The 21985-nt window shown below is 43.4% G+C and overlaps 1 pseudogene; it reads left to right on the top strand.

The window, feature by feature from the left end:
- Nucleotides 1-13178: 13178 nt before the first annotated feature.
- LOC144265967 (up-regulator of cell proliferation pseudogene) lies at nt 13179-21064 on the top strand (annotated as a pseudogene).
- The last annotated feature ends 921 nt before the right edge of the window (nt 21065-21985 follow it).

Genomic DNA, 21985 nt, shown 5'->3' with positions numbered 1-21985 from the left:
ATTAATGGAATATTAAGGTTACAATTTTTAATAAAGTCGAGAAATGCTCAAGTTAAGATTCTCATATTAACCTTAACTTCCACGGCACATTCTGGGTCCAGGTACTGGAGGGAGGGGTAGCCTTGACGGGGTCCAATTTTATCCCCTCACCTTAGTGCAGCAGTCCCTTAATTGGCTGTTTGTTCCAACCCTCCCTCCCAGTCTCTTCACCACAGTATCACGCCTGCCTCCTACCTGCCTCTCCCATACCCTGTGCCCTTTTCTTTACATTTAATTGATCCCCTCCTAAATACCCCCTCAAAAAATATAGCTTGGAACTAACATGTTTGCTGCCATTACATTGTTCACTCTGCTGACATGTCCGGGCTAGTTAAATTACAAGCTCTTCAGGGCAGGGACTGTCTGCTAGCACAATGGGGCTTCTTCCGGTTAGACGTTAGGCCAGGGATAGTCAATTATTTTTTTGTCATGGTCCAAATTTGTTGGTCAAGGTATAGTCAAGGTCCAGACTCCAGAGGAAATAATAATAAAACAAATATAAGAAGAAGAAAATAAAAAGATTTGGGGTTCCATTCAAAAGCATCTGGCAGGCTGGATTTGGCCTGCGGTCTGCCTATTGATTACCCCTGCCTTAGGCCCTTCTTACTGATGTAATAAACATGATTAATAATATTAAATAGTAACATTGATCATATGAGTTTAGATTCCGTGCTGCCCTTTATTTGCAGTCCATGAAGAGGAGGACAAGACGGCTTTAAACCACCTTTACAAACTTCTGATTGTGGGCTATTCTGGGGCCAATACATCTTCCAAGGCAGGGGCTTTCTAAGTAATAGCAGCCTGTCCCTGACTGCCTGTGAGCAGCAGGACTTCCCACAATCTCTGCAGAGCTACATTTTGTGGGTCCATCCCTGATATGTTTTGATTGCCTGCAGCTCCACCCCGGGTATGCCTCCTACCCTAGGGATTCAGACCGCACCCTTGGTCCTGCGGCTGTCATCAGTTCTTGTGTAGAGGGGATTCTATCCCAGCTGGAAATACTCCTCTGGACATTTTACCCACCACAAAGCCTGTGGTAAATGATAATCATCTCGTCTGAGGACATTTTGGTGTCAATCTCATTTAAAGTAATGGGAGACAGCAATCATTTCTAATATGGGAAATTTCAGGATTTTTAAGCCAGGAATAAGGAGATCCTATTGGACTTTTAAAAGACACCATGTAACTCTAAATTCACAATGTGAGTTGGCAACATGGTATACTGGCCAAGTTCACTTCCATCTCACTTATCATGCCTATTACAAGGGTCACCACTGAATACTCTTTTAATCTGTTCTTCTTTATTAGCTAAGGAGACACTAGAGCCCAAAGAAAAATGGAAAAGGAAGAAGAAAAAAGGATGCTTTCCATGTTCCCCATTCCATAGAAAAAGCAAAGGATCTATAGGTAAGCGGGACTCTTCCCATTTGGTTTGGGGCTCTACTCCTCACTCCCAGGAACTGTGATGGGTGCACTATCGGCAATGCTGGGAGCCTGAAGCAACTCATGGAAATCGGGACCATCACAGGCAGCTTGTGGGTAGAAGAGGATGAGGGTTTTTTGGGTGGGGTGGTAGAAAGGGGACGGATACCTGGGGCGCCTACACCATTCTGCCTCTGATTCCCATTACACTGCGTTCTGCCACATTCCATTAATATCCTCCAGCTGCCCCAGTCCCTGTTCTGCTTCTCACCCCATCTACAGTGGAATCAGGCTTTCATCCTCACTGCCAGGGTGCCAGCAGGGGGAGCTTTGAGACCACAGCAGACACTCACCCTGCTAGCAGTTCAATGCCCAATGCCACGGTGGCCACCAGCAACTGCAAGGAGCAATTGCAGGGAAAGTTTTTTTGTCAGCCTCAAGCCCTGGGCGAGAGCATGTGAGTTCTTTGCAGGCAGATCATTCTCAGTGCGGTTGGCACAGAGAATTTCAGGGATGGAGCGCATTCACTAAGGTTAACTTGGAGCTGTGTGGGGATGGATCATGCTCAGTGAGGATGGAATCTTAGATTTTGGCTGCCAGCTTCTAACAAGCCTCTACTGAGCATGTGCCAACAGTTATTTTCAGAGGCGTATAAATAGGGTAGTTCTGGAAGAATTTTCTGAAAGACAGCGAAAGGCCCCCTTGCTCCAAATGATAAGTCCCTGTTTTAAAGTATGGAGCTTTTAGACCTTCTCAAAGAAACAGTTGTAATTTTTTTTTTAACAGTGGCAAAGCATCACTTCCTGTATAGAGGGGATTCTCCCTCCGCTGGAACCCTTCCTCTGGCCCTTTTACCCAGCATAAAGCATCCAGAGCAGGAATGAAAATATCACCCAGTGCTTTTTTTTTCCTCAGGGAAAAAAGAAATAAAATAAACTCAAGCAAAAAACAAACAAAACTGTCTATCCTGATTTCACTATGTACTTGTACAGTTGCACAAAGTCAAAAGTGTATGAAGCTTGCAGAACGTCCCAGTAAAATAGCAACGTGTAACCTGTGTGACATTCAGTAGTCCTATAAATAGGAAAGCACCTCTGAATTTAGAAGACATTTCATTCTACCGTATGACAAAAACATTTTTTTTTCTTTTGGTTCTAACTGTTATTATTTAACACCTCTTTTTTCTAAATTAACCTGGGTATTGGGCCTCAGTGAGGAATAGAAAAGCCTCCTAAGAAATTTTCACCTGCAATCTTCAGCTGCTTTTAAAATTATTTGAGTGAAACCAAAACAATAATAAAACCCCCACAAACAAACCCAACACTTAATATATTTTTGCAGAAGTAAAGGTTGCATTTTTGCATCTTCATCTATTTCAGATATGGCCCAGGATTTCATAGTAAAATTCCCTACAAAGAGCTGAGGACTCCATCTTATACATTGCACTTCTCAGATTATTACAAGGAAATTAGCAGTGATCCTTCCACATTTTCAGTTTGTTTGTATTCACACAAATGGGGAAGAAAATACATGTGTTTGTGTCTAGTGAGAAAGTCAATTATTGATGAAGTAAGGATAATTTATTTTCTTTCATTTCACTATCAGATGGTTTAAATCAGGAGCAAGATTCAGCGACACAGAGAGCTCCAAAGTCAAGGCAGAAAGATGTCTTAAAGCTGGAGCAAGAAGGGTACATTGAGCCGGTCCTGGAGCTGGAGGAGACAGAAGGACTTAACGGTATTTCCTCTCATAATTTTTGCACTGTACCTAAATTCAGTGGGTGAAATTCTGGTGCCTTTGAAGTCAATAGAACATAGGACTTGAAGGAATCTCCTCGGTCATCGAATTCAGTCCCTGCTGTCATAGGCAACCCCATGACATGATTTCATTCATAAACTTTTCAAGCTCCATCTTCAAACTAGTTAGGTTGTTTCCCCCCACTTCTCCTATTGGGTGGCTGTTGAAGAACCTCTCTCCTCCAACAGGAATTTGTCACTGACTTCAGTGGAGCCAGAATTTCACCCAACATGCTTCACTTAAGTTTACAAAAATGATCCATTAGGACCTTCAAAAACCAAATACATATGAGATTGGCCTAAATATCAAAGAGTAAAACTATAATTATACTATACTTCACGGTTTGTAAATTTCTTGTCTTGTTTGTGAGCCTTTAGGGGAAAGCTGCCTCCTGATTTAGTCTGTGGAGAGCCTTAGGGTCAAATACAACACTAAACAAATATGCAAACTGCAGACTTCCCCCCATCTTCTTGAAGATGACTCCCCTTATCTACTCCTAACCCCTGCAAGGGTGGAGCTGCCATTTTGTGCCTCTTCATCTCTCTCCCTTACCCCTATCCTATCCCCTTCCCCTCCCTGCCCCACTAAGTCCCCTCCTCCACTCCACACTCCTCCTATTGCCCCCCAGAGGCTTCTGTCCCCAGTGCCAACTTGCATTCACTTGCCCCCACATTTTCCCACCCTCTCCCCTGCCCTTACAGTATCTTACCAATCACATTTTCCCTCGTTCACCCCCTATTTCCCTGAGATCTCCTCAGTCCTCCCCCCACCTCTCTGAATAGCCTCTTCTCCTCATGAGGATGTCTCCTGCTTCCCACGTTCCTCCAAGTTCCTCAGAGTTACTTGTCCAGCCATTAACCACAGAGTCCAGAAAGTGGCCATTGTCTCTGAGGACACCCTGGCTTCAGTGTAATGGAAAACTGTGGGAGATGGCAGCCATCTCTCTTTGGGGCAGCCTTACTTCCACATGCAAAGCCTGTAGTGAATGATAGTCGTCTCATCCCAGGGCAGTTTGGCATCAATCTCATTTCAAGTAATGGGAGACAGCGATTATTTCTACTATGGGAAATTTCAGGATTTTAAAGCCAGGAATAAGGAGATCCTATTGGACTTTACAAAGACACCATGTAACTCTAAATTCACAATAAGAGTTGGTACCATGGCATACTGGCTAAGTTCACTTACATCGCACTTATCATGGTTCTTACAAGGGCAACCACTGCGCCCCGTCACGCACACCTCTCTTTAAGAGGGAATCTGGTTGTGGTCTCTCTTCTGGGTTTTTACTGCCCACTCGGGAAAAGAAGTCTGCCATTTGCATGGGCCATACCGTGTCGGTGGCCAACTTGAAAATCGTAGGGCTGCACTGAAAGTTACCACCTCATGACCCGGGCATTGATGTCCTTCATAATGTTAAGCAATCGAAGTTGCATGTGGTCAGTGACCAACTGGAAGGGGTTCCCCTGTAGATGATACCTAAGTGCATTGATCGCCTACTTCACCACCAACACCTCCTTTTCTATCGTTGAATACTTCTGCTCTCAGGGAAACAACTTCCTGCTCAAATAAAGGACTGGATGCTCCTCTCCCTCAGCTTCTTGGGAAAACACTGCTCCTAATCCCATTTCTGACACGTCAGTCTGTAATATGAAGGCTCTGTCAAAGTCTGGGTGGAATAGGATGGGCTCCCTAGTTAGTCGATCCTTCAGTTCCAGGAAGGCTCTCTCACACTCTGCTGACTACTGTATCTTGTGAAGCTGGAAGCTCTTTTTTAGGTCGGGTAAGGGTGACATGAGCGTTGCAAGGTTTGGCACAAAGTAGCAATAGTATCCTGCTAGGCCCAAGACTTGGCTTAGCGGCCTTTTTGTCATAGGGGCCGGGCAGTCCCCTAAGGCTTGTACTTTATCCAACTGGGGGTGTAGGGTACCTCGGCCCACACTGTACCCCAACTATGTTACCCCTCGCTGCCCAAGATGGCACTTGACTAGGTTGATGGTGTGCCCGGCTTCCCTATAGCTTGCAAGATGGTTGTGAGGTGTTGGAGATGTTTTTCCCACATGAGGCTGTCTACAACTATATTGTCTATGTAGGCTGCTGCATATAGGTGGTGAGATTGCAGCAGCCTGTCTGTAAGTCACTGAAATGTGGCTGCGGCCGCACAGAAACCAAAAGGCATGGTGACTAACTGGTACAGTCCAAACGGGGTGTGACCAGCAGTGCGAGGGGAACCCCTCACTGGAAATGCCAATGTCAGAGCAGGCTGCAAAGGGGAGAGCAGATACTCCCCAGACTGGTGGGTAACACTGAAGTTAAACTCCCCAACCAGTCACAAACTGTGCTTCCAATCCCCCACACTTGTTATCAAGAAGCAAAAATGAAATCACACAGCCCCTTAATTGCATTCCAGTCTCTGGCTCCCAATCAACACCTACGTCCAGTACAGTGAGAAGTTATCTAAAAACTCTGCTCACATATACAAAATGTTCTTCTGACCCCAAAGGGTCAGTCATGTCACCAGGCCAGTATAGGTTTGGATACTACCCAAAATACCACCCTGACAGCCAGGTTTATTATAAAGAAAAAAGAAAGAACAAGAAGATAGATGTTAAATGGTAAAGCAGTTACATATATACAAAGATTTGAAAGTCAATATCTCAGGCTCCTATCAGTACTTGTGAGTTTGCTAGCTTGAATGTCCCTCTGGAACACAACCCCAGCTAGGATGGGTCATTCAGTCCTTTGTTCAGAGCTTCATTTTGTAGCAAAGTTCACCCAGAGATAAGAAGCAGGACTGAAGACAAAATGGAGAAGATGCAGCTGCATTTTATAGTCTTTTGCCATGCAGCCTGTGCTTCCTTTGTTCCAAACACAAGCTGCCCTACACATGGCTTGAAAGCCTTAGAGTTCTGTCCAGAGGCATGCCCCTGCCAGAAAATGACCACATGGTGACAGGGATGCTGGAAGATGGGGAGGCCAAGGGGCCATGACCCTCTGCCTTTTTGCCATGGGACCAGCCCCCTGCTCCTCTTACTCTGGGAGAAAGAGACTTCTTTTAGTCTTTTTTCTTCACCCTTCTTGGCCAATACCTTTGTAGGACCCTCTCGTAAAGTTTAGCCTTTTCAGAGTCTGATAAACTGGATCTTTGAAGAACGTCTTTTATCTCTGAATCCAGTTGGTGAGGAGGTGTGGTTCTGATATTTTCTTCATCACTAGAGGCATGTTTCATCACTAGAGGCGTGTTTGTTCTAGCTGATGGCTAGGAACGAGGTACAATTTTTCAACCATTTTATTTAAAATGCCTGACAGCAAAGCTCAACCAAGGTTTGATAAAACCCCTGATCTGTTTTACAATCATCTTTTATTCTTTTGAGGAACAGGTTTTTGTAATCCCTCAGTGTTTTACTAATCCCCCATTTTCTTTTTAGCATGCTTACTTGTTAGGGTTTCTGGGGGACTTTTCCTTTTACAGAGTTGAGTGCTATTTCTGAGCTGACCACTACCAGGTTGTCAGAGGCTGAGCACAGAATAACCTTCCTTTGATGCGGTCTGGCTTTGATGAGGAGTTTCAAAAGAGCTAGGTTTCTGTGTACATGGCTAGACATGCTTCTCAGGGGGATGCTCTTTTTTTAAAATGGCTAAGGATTGTTAAAACAATTACTACTTTTCTGTTTTTTTCAAGGTGTATACATAGGGCCAGTCTGGGGGAGAAATGCTTGTTCTTAACCTGTAGGCTTCGGGTGCTAAAACATTTAAATCCACCAGCAGAAACTTGTGGGCTTTTTGATAGCATCCTCAAAAGCCTCCCAAAAGAATTGTGTTTTCCCAGGGTACGTTTGCCATGCCTGGGTGGTAACTTGCCTTTTATCTCCATGGTTTTAAAGAGAACCATATACTTTGTATTTAAAATAATCATTTGTCTTTTTTCCCCTGACAAAACACATTTTGCACAATGTACAAAATACTCAGCTTCCTGTGGTGTATGTATTTTGTAAAGGCTTTCTCAATTTCACTGCTTTCAGAAGAAGACTTCTTCAGGTCATCTCTAATAAATATGCCTTGTGAAAAGGAAAAAATACTTTTTTTTCCTTCAAAAATGGTCAACAGTGCCAAATGTGTATGTGTCAACATATGAAACTGGAGGACAAGAGAGGGTGTGGAAACCTGTAAAAATATATATATTGATGAATCCTATCGAGCTGTATACTACTAATGTCTAGAGTGAAAATAAATAAAAAACCCACAACGGGTTTTCACCTCAGTCCCCGGAAAAATCATGGAGCAGGTCCTCAAAGAATCAATTCTGAAGCACTTACATGAGAGAAAAGTGATCAGGAACAGTCAGCATGGATTCACCAAGGGAAGGTCATGCCTGACTAATCTAATCGCCTTCTGTGATGAGATTACTGGTTCTGTGGATGAAGGGAAAGCAGTGGATGTGGTGTTTCTTGACTTTAGCAAAGCTTTTGACACGGTCTCCCACAGTATTCTTATCAGCAAGTTAAAGAAGTATGGGCTGGGTGAATGCACTATAAGGTGGGTAGAAAGTTGGCTAGATTGTCAGGCTCAACGGGTAGTGATCAATGGCTCCATGTCTAGTTGGCAGCCGGTGTCAAGTGGAGTGCTCCAGGGGTCGGTCCTGGGGCCGGTTTTATTCAATATCTTCATAAATGATCTGGAGGATGGTGTGGATTGCAGTCTCAGCAAATTTGCGGATGATACTAAACTGGGAGGAGTGGTAGATATGCTGGAGGGCAGGGATAGGATACAGAGGGACCTAGACAAATTGGAGGATTGGGCCAAAAGAAATCTGATGAGGTTCAATAAGGATAAGTGCAGGGTCCTGCACTTAGGACGGAAGAATGCAATGCACAGCTACAGACTAGGGACCGAATGGCTCGGCAGCAGTTCTGCGGAAAAGGACCTAGGGGTGACAGTGGACGAGAAGCTGGATATGAGTCAGCAGTGTGCCCTTGTTGCCAAGAAGGCCAGTGGCATTTTGGGATGTATAAGTAGGGGCATAGCGAGCAGATTGAGGGACGTGATCGTCCCCCTCTATTCGACATTGGTGAGGCCTCATCTGGAGTACTGTGTCCAGTTTTGGGCCCCGCACTACAAGAAGGATGTGGATAAATTGGAGAGAGTCCAGCGAAGGGCAACAAAAATGATTAGGAGTCTGGAACACATGACTTATGAGGAGAGGCTGAGGGAAGTGGGATTGTTTAGTCTGCAGAAGAGAAGAATGAGGGGGGATTTGATAGCTGCTTTCAACTACCTGAGAGGTGGTTCCAGAGAGGATGGTTCTAGACTATTCTCAGTGGTAGAAGAGGACAGGACAAGGAGTAATGGTCTCAAGTTGCAGTGGGGGAGGTTTAGGTTGGATATTAGGAACAACTTTTTCACTCGGAGGGTGGTGAAACACTGGAATGCGTTCCCTTTGGAGGTGGTAGAATCTCCTTCCTTAGAAGTTTTCACGGTCAGGCTTGACAAAGCCCTGGCTGGGATGATTTAATTGGGGATTGGTCCTGCTTTGAGCAGGGGGTTGGACTAGATGACCTCCTGAGGTCCCTTCCAACCCTGATATTCTATGATTCTATGATTCTATGAACATGTGATTGATGACACCATCCGAATCTGCACGTCCTCATTAGAGCTGCATGGCCCAGTCCCCCTCAGCTGAGTTTCTGGGTTGTCTCAGTAGTTTCTCTCCTCCCCAAGCTCATGTGACTCAAGAGGGGGGATGGAACTGCATGGACTTGAGGACTGAGGAAAGGTACCATAATCTGCCTAAATAAGTCAACTACCATCAGTTCGCAATTTCAGTAACTGATTTACTGCACACTGGAAAGGCCATGACCACATTATAGAGGAAGAATAATGTATGTAAAATAGGTTTCAGAGTAGCAGCCGTGTTAGTCTGTATTTTCAAAAAGAAAAGGAGGACTTGTGGCACCTTAGAGACTAACAAATTTATTTGAGCATATAAATAAATTTGTTAGTGTCTAAGGTGCCACAAGTATTTAAAATACTTAGTTTTAAAACAACGTTTAATTTTTAATGTTGAACTCCTCAATTTCATTTAAGGTCAGGTAGGATGGGTATCTGAGGTGGACACACATTGAGTATATATCCCAAACAATTCAGAAATGACAATTTTGGGAAAAAGCAATCCAAAATATTTCTGTGTCCAGTGAATCCATAAGCATTTTTTTAAAGAAATAATGTATTGAGGTTGAGCTGCTAAAAGCATGTTCTCTACCTGTTGATTTGAACCCATCACTTTCCTCTTTGAATCCCTCTGCTCACTCCTAATCTGATATTCAAGCAGATTTAAATTATTGGTCACTTTTTCAAGGAAACTCTGTCTCCTACCTAGATGAGCTTTACCTTGTAAAGAATTCCATTTCATTGTGGCAGACAAGACTAAATGTTGACCACAGTCTTTGTCCTGTAGCGTTAGTTGATTTTTTAGAAACACTAGGCCAAGGCCATTGAGCACCTTGAAGATAAAGACCAAGATTTTGAACTTGAATGCTACTGCATTTCAACCCTTGGAGTGTTCACTTGGTGCATGGGGAATGGGATTTTTTTGATCATGAGGCATTTGTGTTTCATCAAAAAAGAAAATCTTCTACAAAGGAACAGCTATTGTGAAATCAGGTTTTCTCCAAACGTTACTCCTGGAGGAATTCTGTACTACTGTAGGCATGCATAATTAATGAGCCATGCATATCTTTAATTTTTTGTGTAGAAAAAAAATGCTTCTGCCAAAATTTTGCTGCTTTTGCCCACCAGAGGGCACTGTGTCACAAGAACAGCAGCAGATACCCGCAGAAAATAATAATTACCACTGGGGCGGGGGGCACGGGAGAAAACCTTTTGTAGTGATAAGCAAGGTGGGCCATTTCCAGAAGTTATCAAGAATGGTTTTCTTCCTCCCACCGCCCCCCCCCACTCTCCTGCTGGTAATAGCTCATCTTAAGTGAGTGTGTATGATAACACCCATTTTTTCATGTTCTGTGTGTACATAAATCTCCTCACTGTATTTTCCACTGAATGCATCCAATGAAGTGAGCTGTAGCTCACGAAAGCTTGTGCTCAAATAAATTGGTTAGTCTCTAAGGTGCCAGAAGGACTCCTTTTCTTTTTGCGAATACAGACTAACACGGCTGCTACTCTGAAACCTGTCAATATTCCTAGAGATTATTCTCAGATTTCTGACAAGCATAGGGTTGTCTGCAGTGTAGTTGTAGCTGGGTAGATCCCAGGATATTGGAAAGCCAATGTGGGTGAGGTAATATCTTTTCTTAGACCAACTTCTGTTGGTGAGAGTGACAAGCTTTTGAGCCACAAAGAGCTCTTCTTCAGGTCTGGGAACATTACTCCCAATGTCAGAGCAAAATGCAAGATGGAACAGATTATTTAGCATAATTAGTTAGCACATATTGTAAGGGACCATTCAAAGTAGAATGGGCCATGAGCACCGCTGCAAACATAGGAAAAAAAGAAGGGGTTAGTGGATTACAGATTGTTTTAATAAACCATAAATCTAGTGTCTCTGTTCAATCCATGATGTCCATAATCCATGATTTGGTGTCCAGCAGAGTAATGAATGTAAGCTCCCTGGTTCTTCTTTTGAAAATGCTGTGCAAGTTGCCTTTGAGGATTGGGTTTGATAGGTCAGATATAGAGTGATTACTTTATGAAAAGTGTTCACCCACAGGTGATAGGGTGTTTTTGTCTTTTATCATTTTCCTGTGTATATTCATTTGAGTTTATAGTGCTTATCTGTTTCATCCATATAATCATTATTCAGGCATTTAGTGCACTGGATGAAGTGTGATACATGTGATAGGGATGTATAAGTTCCTGGGATCTTGAAAGGTGTTTTGTGTGGAATGTTGATCATTATAGTAATGGAGATATGTCTGCAAGTTTTGCATCTATAGTTCTGGCAGAGTCTGGTGCTGCTTTGAGTGGGTGTGTCCTGGTCTGTGGGGAGCTTCCTCTTGATGACGAGGGTTACCTGGGGTTTTGAGAACCCACAGCAGGGGCAACTTAACTATCTCACTCCATGTAGTGTCAGGAATCAATCAATAGGAACACAGCACTTCTGTCTGATCAAAGATTAAATGCAAGTAAGTATGCTCTTATCTAACACTGCAGTTTATTAGATTTAAGCATACAGAGACATAAGCAATAGGTTTAGAACATCCCAGATCTTTTTCCTAAGATCTGGAATGGTATTGAGTAATTAACAGCAGGTTTGCAGTGGCCAGTTGCTCACCCACCAGGGAGAAAGGGTGTCAGAAAAAAGTGTCTCAAGATGGCTTCAGAGGACTGCTCCACAATATACTCTATTAGCTAATCTTTTATAACTAACTTCTACAAAACACAGAGGTCATAATGACCCCAACTGGATCATCTCTTTTCTAACTTTCAGTCAACTTTTCATATTAGAGGTGCCTAGATTCAAAGTTTTCCAACCACCAAGGTTTTCAGTCTCAGTTGTTTACTTGACTGTCCCCTCCACCCATTCTGATTAGCAAAAACTATCAGCTAGATATGACCTCGCTTCTCAAAGCCTGTCTCCAAATTAACCCTTAACTATGTGGTGTTCTCTTTCATTAATTCCTATTGGCAGAATGCACATCATATGGTTGCAATTAGTTTGATCACATAATGGGGTATACAGATCCCTCAAAGCAGGGCAACAATGAGTTTGAAGAGATTGTTCGAAGACCAGAAGAGATGATTCTTGCAATATTTCTTTCATGATGGGGTACCCATTGAGTATGGGTTGTAGTTGTTTACACCCATTGGTGAATACACTAGCTTTACTGTATGGATTCCAGTGTGGGGTGGTAGGTGACAAATAGAGGTATGCAGTCAGAAGGGGGTTTATTTCTGTATTGAAGCAGATTCTCCTGGGGTATTTGGGTGGCCTGTTGCATGATGCAATCTACTTCTCTGATGAAGTGTCCTTGTTTGTTGAAGGTGGTTTTAAGTGACCATACTGGGTGGCCATACTGGGTCAGACCAAAGTCCATCTAGCTCAGTATTCTGTCTTCTGACAGAGGCCAATGCCAGGTGCTTCAGAAGGAATGAATCAAAAAGGTAATCATCAAGTGATCCATCCCCTGTCACCCTTTCCCAACTTCTGGCAAAGAGAGGCTAGGGACAACATCCCTGCCCATCCTGGCTAATAGTCACTGGTGGACCTATCTTCCATCAATTTACCTAGGTCTTTTTTGACCACTGTTATAGTTTTGGCCTTCACAATATTGACAACAAGTGTGTTAAGCCAGGGATAGTCAATAGGCGGACCATGGGCCAAATCCGGACTGCGAGATGCTTTTGAATGGACCCCACAATGTTTTTATTTGTTTATTATCATTATGGGTTTTTTAACATTTTTTTCTTGGAGTCTGGACCTTGACTGTACCTTGACCAAGAAATTTGGACCTTGACAAATATAGGCTATCCCTTCATTAAGGTATATATCACTTACTTTCTCCTCAGAGCACATTCTGTGGTATCTGAGTGCCTGGCTGTCAATAACATATTTCTTGGTATGGTTGGGGTGGTTACTAGATCTATGAAGGTAGGTGTGGTGATCCATATGTTTCTTGTATATGGTTGTCTGTAGGGTTCCATTGCTGAAGCTGATTGTGGTGTCCAGAAGTTGATGCTAGTGTGGGAAAGCTCCAGAGAGAGTTTCATGGATGGGTGGTGGTTGTTGAAGTTGTGGTGGAAGTCTGAGGGAGTTCAAGCTGTCTTCCCATAGGATGAAAATTTCTCAGGTATATCACTGGTTTCATGATGCACTTCTCCAGAAATTCTTCTTCAGGATCACCCATGAAGAGGTTAGCATATTGGGGAGCCATCCTAGTACCCCTGGCTGTTCTCATGCTTTGGACAAAATGTTTATTGTTGAAGGTAAATCTATGACAGGTGAGGATGAACTGGATGAGTTTGGCTATGTGTTTGGGATGGATAATTGATGGTTGTCCATTGTCCTTTAAATATTTGGGACAGGCAGCTATCCTGTCATTGTGAGGGATATTGGTGTATAGGAAAGTGACATCCATGGTGGCAAGGATGGTATTCTGAGGAAGGTTGTTAATACTGTGGAGTAGAGTAGGGCTCAAATGTACTTGAGCCATCCAGCTACTGTGAGAGTGGACTGTCTGGAAAGACTCTTGCCTAGGCTTACAGCACATGCACGTTTCAATCTCTTTGGCTCATGAGTGTTTGCATGCAGTGTTCTAGAAAGCCAAAGGTTTCCTTTAATAGATGTTTTCAGGATTGCTTCCTCAAACGGGCAGTGAGTGCCACACACTGGCTGAAATAAATGCTGAGTGACTGAGATCAAGTAGGGGATGTTGAGCTCTGTGGTGCACAATCCCCTCCATTATAAGACTGCTGATTTTGCAAAATGCTGTGTTTTTGAGGAGCTGTGCCTAGGGAACTCCTTGCTCAAATGACCTCAAAATTTGGGTCACTAACCCTATCCTGTTCCCCCAGGAGACAACAAATTTCAAGACAGTCCAAGTAAGCATACAGATCTTACAGCACTAAGAAGAAATAACATTTAAGTAGAAAGGGCTTCTCAACCTAAACTAAAGCAGAGCTGGTGCTTCATTACAGAATCATAGGACTGGAAGGGACCTCGAGAGGTCATCAAGCCCAGTCCCCTGCACTCATGGCAGGACCAAGCACCATCTAGAGCACCCCAGACAGGTGTTTGTCTAACCTGCTCTTAAAAATCTCCAATGATGGAGATTCCACAACGTCCCTAGGCAATTTATTCCAGTGCTTAACCATCCTGACAGTTCGGACATTAGGAAAAATTTCCTATCTAAACTTCCCTTGCTGCACATTTTCTGTTTTTCCTTTTTTGTCTTCATTGAGTAATGGGCCTACTCTGTCCTTTGTCTTCCTCTTGCTTCTAATGTATTTGTAGAATGTTTTCTTGTTACCCTTTATGTCTCTAGCTTGTTTGATTTCCTTTTGTGCCTTGGCCTTTCTAATTTTGCCCCTACATACTTGTGTTGTTTGTTTGTATTCATCCTTTGTAATCTGACCTAGTTTCCACTTTTTGTAGGATTCTTTTTTTTATTTTTAGATCGTGGAAGATCTCCTGGTTAAGCCAGGGTGGTCTTTTGCCATTCTTCCTATCTTTCCTGTGCAGTGGAATAGTTTGCTCTTGTGACCTTAATAATGTCTCTGTAACAGATAATAAATGGATTAATCGTTTATCAGGTCCAAATACCCTAACACTGCACTGGAGACATTACCGTACCAGGACTTGTCTGGAGGTGTCTTAGCATTAGCTCCCTATGTTGCAGTGTGGGTAAATTTGCTTTGTAAGCAATGACAGTACTCACAGCTCCCCAAAAGGACAGAGGAAGTAGCGTGAGTGAAGGGACTGATTTAGTCGTTTGGAGGTAAGCAAAGCCACAGTGCTGTTAGCTACACCTGTAAAAGACATGTCCCAGCAAAGAGATGGAGGAAGATATGAAGAAAATCAAAAATAAGTCTTCCCAGAAGGCGTAATCTGCACTGACTGCTGAAAGGGAAATAAAGGGTCAGATCCTCCGGATGAGCCATTGATGCCCAGCACAGCTCAGGGTGAGGGGTGAAGGCTACCATCACAGCCACCTGATCCTCAGACTGCCAGGCACCAGTCTGATCCTGAGCAGCAGCTTAGAGCAGCGAAGGGATCATTCCAGCTTCTGGGATCACCACAGAGACAGGGTCCTGAGTCTATGCCCCCTCCTCCAGTAGCTCGAGCTGCGATGTCATAGATCTGGTTATACAGGAAGATTTTCTAGGAAATTCTCAGTTGGCCACTTAAGCCATTTTAAAGTGGACTTTGCACTGCACTGAGGATAAGGATTGGGATCAAAAAATGCAAACCAACCTCGCATTAGCGGAGTTCAAAGTGGGCCAGAACTATGTTTTATTTGTATGGAAGTAATCCCATTGGCTTCATTTTTGTTTTATCAATATAAGTAAGAGAAGAATTGAACCCAGGATGTATAAGTCATTTGTTACTTACTGGGTACTGCTTTTCTTTAAATTACAAACATCAGGCTGTCTATGGAATGAGTAAACTGTATATAAAGTCACCATTTTCTACTCTGAAATTTTGGTTTGTTTTAACTTCCTTCTGCAGAAAGAAGTAAAGCATGTCAAGATGTTCTGTCCAGATTAAACCTGGAGAAGCACAGAAGCATCAAGATCAGGCTGAGGGATGTCCTGGAGATCTGCCCAGAAAGCATCAAGAACAAGATTCCAGAGGCATTAGGTGATTTACCTTGGCATTTCCTGAGGAAGGTCATGGCTCTGAATGGGACGGCCAGAAATACAAGCATTGGGCACAAGGCTCCTGCAGAAGAAAGGGGTGACTATGAGGAGAAGCTGCATTTTGATGGCACTTTCTGTTTTAGTGACACTGAGATGAAAATTTCTCTGCAACCTCTTGATGTTCTCTGTGCTGTTCTGCTTTGCTCCCAGTTTTCTACAGCAGGAGATCCTCTCCAAAATGTCCATTTGCCAGTTTGCCTTTCCTCTGCTGCTACTCACCCTTGACACCCCCAAGTGCACCCTACTACTGTGGGCCATGAGGGAAATTGTGCGGAAGTGGAGGCCCCACTCCCTGGCAGAGAGCAGAGGGTTCAGAGAGGAGAGCTTGATGCTCACGTCAATGCCAACCATTTCTTTTGTGTGGATGGGGAGCTGCAGCTTCTCCAAGACCCAACTCCTCAATGAGGTTCTCAGCCCCTCCCATCAGCACCATGATTTCTTTATCAGTGCGGGACATGGAGTCTGGGAACTTCCTTCGGAAAATTGCAGATGGGCTGGTTGAGATTTCCTGATATTTCCCTGGGGGGACGGAAAATTCTGATCTTTTCTCAGAACCCATTGCAGTTACAAATCTGCATGGAGACATTGAGTCCCACTGGCTACAGTTTAGCTTTTTAACAGAGGTCTCCTCCGCAGTGTTCATAGTTACCGAGAGCATTGGTGAGAGAGAATAGGCACTGATATCATCTCTGAAAGAATCCAGCTCTAAATATTACTTCATCCTCAACTGCAAGAATAAGAAACCCAAAGAAACTCTGGGATTCCTTAATAAGCTGTCCTCAGTGTTGAAGCTGAGCAAATCACAGCTACTGGTGAAAGATCGTACCATGAATAATGCAGGATTTGTGAAAAAGGTGCAGTCCACCATAGGAACCATAGTGAATTCATCTCCGAAGACAGTGAGTTTGGAAGCCATGGCTGTGACGGCACCTGACCGAGGAATCCTGGTGGATGAGGACTGTCAGGCATGTCAATGTGCGAGCAAATATACTGAAGAAATCACTGCAGAAATAAGAGATGGGGCAAAATACAAAAGGGAAATGCTGAGCCTGCAAGGAGACCTATGGAAAAACTTGGCTAAATTGGAAAAAGAGATGTGCCGAATGAAAAGGCAAGGGGTCATGGCCACTGAAAACTATAAATCTGCGCTGAAACAGAAATGGTTAGAGATACGCAGACAGCAGAATCAGTGTGACCGTACTAATGGTTTGACTAAGTTTGTCAATGGAATAGTACAGCTGAAGCCAGTGGAGAAACATTACTTTCTGAAATGGATGAAATTTAGCCTGGATAATATTGCGAGGGCGAATCTTTCTAAAATGCGGGCGGACTATAAAGAGAAATGTGAAACTCCAGGAGTGGACCAAAAACAGATGGAGGAATTAGATAAATTAATATCTGATAGTTCCTTGCGGGTGGAGCATTTCATGCGTGAGTTGGGGCAGTTCTATGAAGCTGAATGCTCAATGGTTAAAGAAGGGAAAATGGAAGAAAGCCAAAGACATTTCACCCGTCTCCCATGCATAGCAGCTGACCTGATGCTGGAAGGGTTTCCTGTGGAGCTGATCGATGGAGATGCCTCCAACATCCCCATGAACTGGGTAGTAGAGGTTCTAACTCATCTCCACATCAGACTAGGGGATAGATCCAGAATGGTGGTTATAACAGTGCTGAGAGTGCAGAGCACTGGGAAATCCACCCTTCTCAACACCATGTTCGGCCTGCAGTTTGCAGTGAGTAGCGGTCGAAGTGCGCGAGGAGCCTTCACGACGCTCATTAAATTACAGAAGCTGTTCAGGAGCTGCTTGGCTGTGGTTTCATCCTGGTGATAGACACTGAAGGTCTGAAGGCCCATGAACTAACAGCACTGGAAGACAGTTATCAACATGACAATGAGCTGGCCACCCTGGTGATTGGACTGAGTGACGTCACCATCGTTAACATGGCCATGGAGAATACCACAGAAATGAAGGATGTTCTGCAAATTGTGGTCCATGCATTTCTCAGAACAGAGAACAGCCAAACTGCCAGTTTGTGCACCAGAACGTCAGTGATGTGTCTGCTCATGTTCAAAATATGAGGGACAGGAAACACCTCCTGGAGCAGCTGAATGAAATGACCAAAGCTGCAGCAAGGATGGAAAAGCAAAGCAGGGAAATGACATTTTCTGATATTATGGAGTATGACCCAGAAAAACACAATTGGTACATGCCTGGCTTGTGGCATGAAGTCCCTCCCATGGCTCCCATAAACACTGGATACAGTGAGAGTGTGTGTCAGCTAAAGAAATACCTGTTTGAATTCATAGAGAACCGTTCACGGAAAAGAGCTGGAAAGGATATTCCTGATTTTATCGTATGGTTGAAGAGCTTGTGGAAGTCAATGAAACATGAGAACTTCATCTTTAGCTTTAGAAACAGCCTTGTAGCTGAAGCCTATAACCTGCTGTCTGTGAAGTATTCTGAATGGGAATGGGGTTTTCGCAAGGAGATGTATCTCTGGATATCTGAAAACGAAACTTTTATCCAGAATCAGCTGCCAGAGACACTAGAGGGTGATCTCTTTCACAGCTTAAAAATGGAAGCACAAGTAAACTACAGCAGGGAGAACAGAAGCTCTTGAATAACTTAGAACAGTATTTTAAAGGTGAAGCTCCAAATTTGAACCTGATAGAAAAGTACAGAGAAGATTTCAAAAGGAGCGCAAATAGCCTCAAAAGAGAACTTGAAAATTATTCAACCAGTAACTGTGAGGAAGCAATTCGAATACGAGGAGGACAGCACAAGATAGACACTATCCAGTCTGGGTACAAGCAGAAAATTGAAGGGGAAGTTGCCAGACTCTTGGCTGAATGCCGAAACAGAGAAGATAAACTAGACCATGAGAAACTGAAAAAAGAATTTGAAACGATGTGGCGAGAAACCTTGTCAGAGTTAACGCTCTGTACTTTACAGAAACGTCAAGTTGTTCAAGGTATGGATCTCCAGCTGAGAAAGGATCTGAAGCACAGAGGGGGTGCTGTCAGACAGATACTGCAACATGCAAAAAGCCTGCTGGATTATAGAATGAAGTCTTTCCCAATGAAGAAGGAATACTTAAACCTAAAATGGACCAGAGCAGTTGTAGAATACTTCTCACAGGAATGTTACTGTAAAACTGAAGAGCTCGCTCTATCTTTAATGACTGAATGCAAGAAATACATTGAAGAAAAAGTTAAATCCAAAACAGACTATGATGAAACCTATTGTGGAGAACTGCTGCATATGGTTAATGAGAGGTTAAAAGAGGAGGAGATTGAGAAACTTCACACTTCTCCTTTGTTTGAAGTTGACCTGAAGCTTCACGTTTGGGGAAAGCAGCTTGGGCATTTCAGAGATGCATGAAGATTTTATCAAAGAAAACGATCCTCAGCAACGTCTGGAGAAGCTGAAACCTCATTATTTCTCCATATCTACTGATCTCTATTTGGAAAAGAAAGAAAGCCAAACAAGGGCGAGGAATTTCTGTGATCAGTGTCTCAAACCTGCCCTGGTGGGTTATGTCAACAAAAGGCTCGGACTAGAAATAGTTGACAATTTTCTCAGCAGTGAACAGGCCCTTGAATACGCCAGCCGAAGCTTCTTTCAGTTCTTTTTGCTAAAGAAGCTGCTGGAAGAGATGAACTTTGACAACTATGTGAAATACATAAGTAACTATGAAGAGTTTGTCAAATCCTGGATACAGAGATGTCTGATAGACCACTATGGAGGGAAGGCAAGTTTGAGAGATTTGGAGAAAGGGATTCTATCCAGAATAATAAATAAAATCAAGGGAGTTCTGAAAAACTCCATAAATAAAAACAATAACAGAGTTTCTGCCTTTTTAGACAGCTTTTGCAAAGAGCTGCAGCAGGACTTGGCCATTTCCAGCAATAGCTTAGTTGGAGTACAGTTTAAAAACACAGCAAAAATTGAGCAGCTTTCTGGTAACATTGAAATCTTCCTTCTGGAGCTGGAACAACAAATCTTAACCCAGTTTAATCATTTGGAACTTGAGACCAAACTCTCCAGCCTGTCAGTGAAACCCCAGGATGAGATCTTCAAGCGAGTGTGTCATAAATATAAAGGGAAGGGTAAACCCCTTTGAAATCCCTCCTGGCCAGGGGAAAACTCCTCTCACCTGCAAAGGGTTAAGAAGCTAAAGGTAACCTCGCTGGCACCTGACCAAAATGACCAATGAGGAGACAAGATACTTTCAAAAGCTGGGAGGAGGGAGAGAAACAAAGGGTCTGTGGGTCTGTCTTTGCCGGTGATAGACCAGGAATGGAGTCTTAGAACTTCTAGTAAGTAATCTAGCTAGGTATGTGTTAGATTATGATTTCTTTAAATGGCTGAGAAAAGAATTGTGCTGAATAGAATAACTATTTCTGTCTGTGTATCTTTTTTGTAACTTAAGGTTTTGCCTAGAGGGGTTCTCTATGTTTTTGAATCTAATTACCCTGTAAGATATCTACCATCCTGATTTTACAGGGGGGATTTCTTCATTTCTATTTACTTCTACTTTTATTAAAAGTCTTCTTGTAAGGAACTGAATGCTTTTTCATTGTTCTCAGATCCAAGGGTTTGGGTCTGTGGTCACCTATGCAAATTGGTGAGGCTTTTTATCCAACATTTCCCAGGAAAGGGGGGGTGCAAGTGTTGGGAGGATTGTTCATTGTTCTTAAGATCCAAGGGTCTGGGTCTGTAGTCACCTAGGCAAATTGGTGAGGCTTTTTACCAAACCTTGTCCAGGAAGTGGGGTGCAGGGTTTTGGGAAGTATTTTGGGGGGAAAGACGCGTCCAAACAGCTCTTCCCCAGTAACCAGTATTAGTTTGGTGGTGGTAGCGGCCAGTCCAAGGACAACGGGTGGAATATTTTGTACCTTGGGGAAGTTTTGACCTTAGCTGGTAAAGATAAGCTTAGGAGGTTTTTCATGCAGGTCCCCACATCTGTACCCTAGAGTTCAGAGTGGGGGAGGAACTTTGACAGAGTGTTTGGCTGTGGGAAGCAGTGTCCGTTCTGTGAAGCCCCCTGTGAAGCAGGAGGCACTGACCATAAAGAGCATTTTGTATCAGTCCATCGACCCAAAGGGTTAGGGAACTTCAGGGATTGTGATTCACAAAAGCTTGAGCATTCCATATGCTCCTCTGATGTGGTTTCCAATCGTGAATTCCGAACTCCAGCCACAGATGGGAAATTTCGTCCCTTCAAAGATTACCGCCATTACTACCCAGACTGGCGCATTCAGCCTGGTCCCAGCATTGATGCTTCTGATTTCTGGAAATTTGTTTTCAAATCATTCAGTGACCAGTTAGCTAGAACGTATGGTGCTAAAGCAGCAGATCTTCCAGGAAACTGGAAAAATATAACGAAAGAGCAGGTGCTGAAGAGCCTAAAGGAAGCATTTTACATCAAATAATAGACATGCCAAGAGTCTCTTTAAATAGGATGCACTTCAACAAAACAAAACCCTTAATTTAAAAAAAATGGAATATGAACAAATCTGACAGCCTGTACCATTTTTTAAATTGAAAACTAAACAAAAAATCAATTGCAGGTCACTTCTTCCAGTTAGTGCAAGGCTGCTGCACAGGAACAGCCATACCAAAGCGAACTGATAGTCCGTGTATCCCTGTGTCCTTGCTGAACCAGAATAACAGCCCATCTAGCCTGGTATCCCCACCTCTCTGCAGTACTGGATCAGACCAATAACCCATATAGCCTAGTATCCCACATCCTTGTTGTATTGGATCAGACCTAAAGGCCATCTAGCTCTGTATCTCATCTCCCTGCTGTACTGGATCAAACCAGTGATCCATCCTGTCTCTGACAGTGGCCATTACAAAATGTCTCAGTGGGAGGTGCAAGAAACCATCTAATGGATATTGTATAGAAACATGTTTAGGGGAGACGCTTCTTCCTAACATAACTAGGTAAACAGGGTCCGAATGAGTTCTCCCATGACAGCTAGCTGTTAGCGGGAGAGACTTTAGGAGGAAATTGTATTTACATGAACTCACCTACTCTGCCTAGATATCCATCAGATATAGAGGTGTTGCTCAAAGAGATCAATATTGACTTGTGTTGGGTTACAAATCACTTTAGTACTGAATGAAGGGGTAGTGAAATGTTGTTGTCAGTGTTGTTGCATTTATTGTATAAGTAAAGGGGAGCAGAACTGTGCTTAACCTGTCTCAAATGAGGGGTCACCCTCAGCTGAAAGGACTCATTAAGCCAGGTGCTGGAATGCCTGACTCCTGTGAAAGTAAGAGGGATGAGGAGAGGTATCTCTGCCAGGAGGAGTGAACTCTCCCTAAGGGTCCCTGGTCTGGTTTAACCT

This window comes from Eretmochelys imbricata, chromosome 6 (assembly GCF_965152235.1).
Source record: "Eretmochelys imbricata isolate rEreImb1 chromosome 6, rEreImb1.hap1, whole genome shotgun sequence".
In the NCBI taxonomy this organism is placed as follows: domain Eukaryota; kingdom Metazoa; phylum Chordata; order Testudines; family Cheloniidae; genus Eretmochelys; species Eretmochelys imbricata.
The sequence above is the reverse complement of the archived record's forward strand: the minus strand, read 5'-3'. Positions and strand labels throughout refer to the sequence as shown.